Genomic DNA, 6,660 nt, shown 5'->3' with positions numbered 1-6,660 from the left:
TTGTTCTTGAAAACAAACTCAACAATTATATATATTTTTAAACTCAGGTATTTTAAGGAACTGACTAACATACTTATAACTCCCCCACGCCAGAAACTGAAGTCCTTTCAATGCGGCCGAAGGGTGTCCCTGAGGTCGTGTGCTCGTTTATAAGTTCAATGATTCGTATTTTATGTCCCGATTATATCCTAATTATCAAGCACTCGAGCGTTGGCGGTGGACGCTGCTCAATAGCTGTTTTCCTCTTTGGCTCTCTGTTCCAACTATTGTGTAGCATTGGTCGTAAATTATACAACAAAGAAAATAAATATCTAATTCAGGGGTGGACAACTTATTTTTCAAAGTAGCCACAATTGTGGCTAAAGAAAATAACGTTGACCACACTATTAAAAAAAATAATTGAAAAATGTTAGTTTAATCAAAATGATTGCATTTCAATTAACCTTCAATGTGAAAAATAATGGAGGGTTTCATCAACAGGTTTCGTGAAATTTGGCTTAATATTTATGCTCAATGAGCATCTTAGCTTTGCCTCTAAATTTATGTCAATAAGCCGAGATCTGTATCTAGACTTGAGAAAATCTAGCGTAGAAAATGTTGACTCACACACCCATGTGGATCCAGCATGCAAAATAATTTTGAAATTGCTATCTTTAGATTTGGAAGACCCTCATTTATCAGAATAGTGAGCCACATCTCTTCAATAGAACATTTTTCTTTACCTTTTACGTGTTCTACACTTTGCAGGGTAAGCATCTCGTCTTCAAATTCACACTTATTAAAGACAAAAAAGATGTAATTTCTTTATTGAAATTATTCAATTTAAATTGAAATGGGTCATGCAAAAATTCAAATATCAATTTTTGATCCAGTTTACATAGAGATCATCTTTAGCATCAGAGAAATCATAGTTCTTATTATTCTCCAGAAAACTATTCAACTTTCCAAAATATGTCAAATCGTTCTTTTGTAATTATTTCGCAAGGAAGTTTAGCTTTAATTAAAATTCATGAATAGACTGTGATTGCTCGCTTATTATTTTACCTCTTTGTTAAAGCTTTAATTAAAATTCATGAATAGACTGTGATCGCTCGCTTATTATTTTACCTCTTTGTTAAAGCTTCGTATTCACATTATTCAAGTGAGCCATCATGTTGCACAGAAAGTGCAAATCACACTGCCATGACAAAGTTTCAATTTCATAGAAGTTTTTAATCTTACCTCTTTCAACAAGATACTCTTTTATTTGAGAAAATAAGGAAGTAAATCGTTCCAAGACTTTTTCTCTACTAAACCATTTTAAATTTGTAAAATCGGTAAGATCATCTAAAGTACAGTCACTGCTTTTCTTCAAAAACTCAACAAACTGTCGATTGATGGATTGACTACAGGTACATTGTCGTACGAAATAACCAAATACATAGCTCGGAAGTATTCTAGTTTGAGAAATGAAAATAATTTAACAATTAAAATGCTACGGAATTTGCAGAAAAAATCAAGGTCTAAAATTGAATAAGAATGATTCATTAGTATCATGTGATGTATTATCACTTTTTTTACAAAAGTTTCAGTTGAATATTCAGTTAAATGTTTTGAAAAAGCGTTGTTTCAAAATAAAACTTCCGCAGTTGAAATTCTAGATGTAATCAATTTAACGAAGGTGTGTGTTACGAACCTATTTGTTTCAGGTTAACAGTGTTTTTTATTAGGTAAATAGAGGGTTAGTAACGGGATCTCCATTTTCATCATTGTTATGTTATGTGATTTATATATGAATGCATTTGAAATTAAAGCCATAAGTGGCGCAAAATATAAAACAGGTATTTGGATAAGATATGTAGATGACATATTCTTGGTGTGGAAATATGGTATTGAGACATTAACAGAATTTGCAAGTTATTTGAACAGTATAGAACCCTCAAAACAATTTACTCATCAAATCGAGAAAAAGAATAACTTATCTTTTCTAAATGTATTGGTAAAAAGGAGTGAACACATTTCTTTTAGAAAAATCTATTTATATGAACCCGTTTTTTTGTCTTCTTACCACCACACGTGGAATAATGTCATGCATAAACACAAAAAGTATCTGCATTTCACACTTATATTCATAAAATTTTAAGGATATATACAATACACGATTATTTAAAAGATAAGTTGTTATTGATAAAATGTATAGCAGATGAAAGAGATCTAAGTCAAGTATTACAGATAGAGCAGTTAACAGAGTCAATAATGTGGCAACAACAGATTAAGGTATCGTGTTGAAACTAGATTATGGTAAAACTAAAACGGAATGTTTAGTGTTGCGATATATTCCACGTTTAACTCCTAGTTTTTGTTGTTGTGTTTTTTTAAACAACAAATGTTTTGCTCTATAATTAAACCGATAAATAAAATAAAACAAATTTTATGCAATAGTAAACATGATGTATAATTAACGAATATATTTGGAATTTATAAAATTGAATGTGAATGTGGAAGTAGCTATATTGGACAAACAAAACGCAATTTAAAATGTCGTATAGTTTGTTTTGATTTTTCACACAAACCTACACGAGAGCTATCTGAGATAGCCGTCGCTAATTTAGCAATAGCAATATAACACTAGAGAAAAGGCATCTGGTCATCACCAACCACCGTCAACTCTTGCGCTGCTATTTTACTTACTGCTGAAAAGGCAAGGACATTGGATGTAATGGGGATTCGAACCCGCGAACTTCACCTTGCGAATCAAGCGCTCTAACCACCTTATAATGCTAGGTCGATATCGTACAATTGGCCATAATAGTTATATAAAAATAAAAACAAAGAAAATTCGGCTATAGCAGAACATGCACGTAAAACTCAGCAAAATAGATTGTTGTAAAAGTCTATTTATTAGATTAACCTAAAGGCATTACAGCAACTAACAGTATAAAAAAAAAAAAAAAAACGGTGAGAATAATGAAAGTTAAAAAAGAATTATTATAAATTGTTGAACATAAATGAAGGTCCGGCTGTTTGTTTGTTTGATTGGAACTAAGCACACAGCTGCACAATTGACTGTCTGAGCTCTGATCACCACGGGTATCGAAACCCGATTTCTAGCGGTGAGGGTCCACAGACACGCCACTGTGCCACTAGTAAGCAAGTCTAACGAATATCTTTCTAAGAGTGTATGTGTGTGTTTTCGTATAGCAAAGCCACATCAGGCTATCTGCTGAGTCCACCGATCTTTCTAAGAATGTGGCGAGACCTGTTCTGATACTTTTAGAAAATATACAATGAGAAATTAATCGCTTGAAACATCAGTCCTAAAGATGACGTGTGACACGTTAAAACATTTAGAGTCATTATTTTAATTGTGTATTAATGTTAATGTTTTATATTTATTATATCAACATTTTACACAAGTGCCGATATACGTATACGTATAATGATAATGTTAGCGAATAAAGATTCTAGTAATATATAATAATTATCATGACTATGTTAGTGGATAAAGATTCCGGTGATGATAATTAATAGATGTGTCGATGATAGTGGATAGATTCCCTTAATATTTCGTAATTTTGATCTAATCAAAAAACATTAGTTGTGAAAATTTGAGACCAAAATGCATTGAATTTGCAACTTTAATAAGCGGAATCAAAACTGGCGGCCAAAGTGGTAGTTACAATTATAGCACCTATAAGAATATTACAGAAAATATTCATTAATTAACCAGGCTGCGATTTTGTTCAGCTTGGAGTATGATGATGAGTAAAACAAAATACGTGCCCTTTCTCACTACTGTATGAATATTTGATATAAAATTATTATCAATTCTATAAGTGTAGCTCGCTATCTGTATGGCCGCCAGTTTTGAATGTATTCCTTTAAGTCGCTCAGTCAATCAATTTTTTGGTCGCACCTTTATTCTTAAACCTAAGGTGTTTTAATTAGATATGGCTTTGTAGTAAATACTCAAGTGACACTCGATGGTAACCAACATTAACTTTAGGATAGCAACCTTGTTATTAGAGCCCGGCATGACCAGATGGATAAGGCACTAGACTCGTAATCTGCGGGTCGCGAGTTCGAATCCTCGTCACACCAAACATGCTCGCCCTTTCAGCTGTGGGAGCGTTATAAGGTTACGGTCAATTCCACTATTCGTTGGTAAAAGAGTAGCCCAAGAGTCGGCGGTGGGTGGTGATAACTAGCTGCCTTTCCTCTAGACTTACACTGCAAAATTAGAAACGGTTAGCGTAAATAGCCCTCGTGTAGCTTTGCGCGAAATTCAAAACAAACCAAACCCTGTTATCAGTAACATACATTTACTTTATAGAGCCAACCAGATTCTTTAAAATATATGGTGATAGTGTTTCCAGTATTAATAGCTTTTTTATATTAACGCTATGAAAGTTAGATTAACAGTTTTTTGTCATCAATAGGTACAGTCGTATCAAACATCATTATTTATGCTAACTGCTCAAGCTAATATCACGTGACGGTAAACACTCTTTAATTAAGATAATTTTATAAAATTTAATGAGGAGCCAATAAACAGTCAACAATAACCATCCACTATTATGATTATTTGAACGTGTAGTGAAAATGTTAAACTGATAGATCACGAGGTTTTCTGCGCAAAATAATTTATCAAATTTAAGCAGTTTTTGTTGAATATCTTTGCACATGTGGCCTATATTTATACCAAATGAGGCTTCTAATAATATCAGTGTACTAAACTGGAAGGAAAAAAATTCAAAACAATTAGGTATATTTTCGTAGATAATAACGTTTCCGTACTTTTGGAACGTAGGGAAAACAAAGGTGAAACTAAATGAAAATTGGAGATGTTACATCTCAGTTATTTCTTAACAGGTTACTTTGAAATTTGGTATGTGAAGTAATAGTCCAGTAAAGCACATCCATGGAAAATATGTGATTGCTTGGACTACTACAGTTTTAAAATCGCTAAATTATCACTCGTGTTAATAACACAGTGTGTCCCAGCAGGATGTTTTGCACTCAAGACGATGATGGGAGTCTTCATGACAATGACAGTGAATAAAGATGGTAGAAGTTGATAAAGATTCTAGTATTATGTAGTAATTATTGTTAGGGTAGTCGAGAATTAATATTATAGCAAAGTGTAGTAATTGCTGCGAAATTATTAGTTATTAGAGATTACAGTAATGTGTAATAATTACTGTAATGATGGTAGTTCATAAATATTCCAGTAATCTGTAATAATAATTGGGGTATAGGTAGTAGATAAAGATTACAATAATAGGGACTAATTATTGTGATAATGGTAATTGATAAAGATCCCAGTAATATGTAATAATTATTGTGGTGTAGGTAGTTGGTAAAGATTTAAGTAATATCTAATAATTATTGTGATCATAGTAATCGGTAAAGATTCCAGTAATGTGTAATAATTATTGTAGTGTATGTAGTCGGTAAAGATTCCAATAATGTGTAATAATTATTGTGGTGTATGTAGTCGGTAAAGATTACAGTAATATCTAAAAATAACTTTGATGATGGTAGTCGGTAAAGATTACAGTAATGTCTAATAAATATTATGATGATGGTAGTTGATAAAGATTCCAGTAATGTGCAGTAATTGTTGCGGAATAGGTAGACGATAAAGGTTACAGTAATGTCTAATAATTATTGTTGTGTAGGAAAACGGTAAAGATTTCAGTAATGTGTAATAACTATTATGGTGTAGGTAGCTGGTAAAGATTACAGTAATGTATAATAATTATTGTGGTATAGATATTCGGTAAAAATTATAGTAATGTGTACGTGTAATAATTATTGTCATAATGGTAGTTGAAAAAGAATCCAGTTATGTGTAATAATTATTATGGTGTAGGTTGTTGGTAAAGATTCCAGTAATATATAATAATTATTGTGGTGTATGTGGACGAAAAAGATTACAGTAATGTGTAATAATTATTGGGTGTAAGTAGTTGGTAAAGATTCCAGCAATGTGCAATAATTATTGTGAGGATGGTAGTTGATAAAGATTCCAGTAATGTGTGATAATTACTTTAATGGCTGTCTCACTTAATGGTTTCTGTGGTTTTTCTAATTCTAAGTATAGAGTCAGATAAATAACACTTGGACATCTTGGTGCAAGTTATTGAGATTCTCTCTGAACTATTCTCTATATTTTCTACGGATATCTTCTCTTTTGCGACGAAGAACCTATAATACTGTTAAATGTTTTTTGTTCGATCAATACTTATCATATAAATTGGTTATTTGTTACAATGGAAAACATTCTTTTCTTAAAGGTTGAGCCTGTATTTATGTGAGATTATACAAACAAGCACCTGCAGGAACATATTTATCTATCAGTTCGGCCAAGCTGGTTAAACCATATTATTTATTTACTTTTAATAATCGTATTGATATTAGTGAATGGAATATTTTCGTTCATATTTTCATCTCCTTCCTGAAAGCATTACATTCTTACAGCCTAAAACGTGCAAACTTTCGCTCACTAAAGTATAGTAATTACACATGTAACACATTAAACTACAAACACACACAAATAATGTTTAGTTTTGAAAAAAGAGGAACCAGTGTATCTACAAAAACACAATCTTTAAATTTGTAAGTCGTTCTCCTTTGGGACAGCGATAAGTTTACGAACCTATAATGTTAAAACCTATG

Source organism: Tachypleus tridentatus, chromosome 7 (genome assembly GCF_004210375.1).
Source record: "Tachypleus tridentatus isolate NWPU-2018 chromosome 7, ASM421037v1, whole genome shotgun sequence".
Taxonomy (NCBI): domain Eukaryota; kingdom Metazoa; phylum Arthropoda; class Merostomata; order Xiphosura; family Limulidae; genus Tachypleus; species Tachypleus tridentatus.
This window is presented reverse-complemented; position numbering follows the sequence as displayed.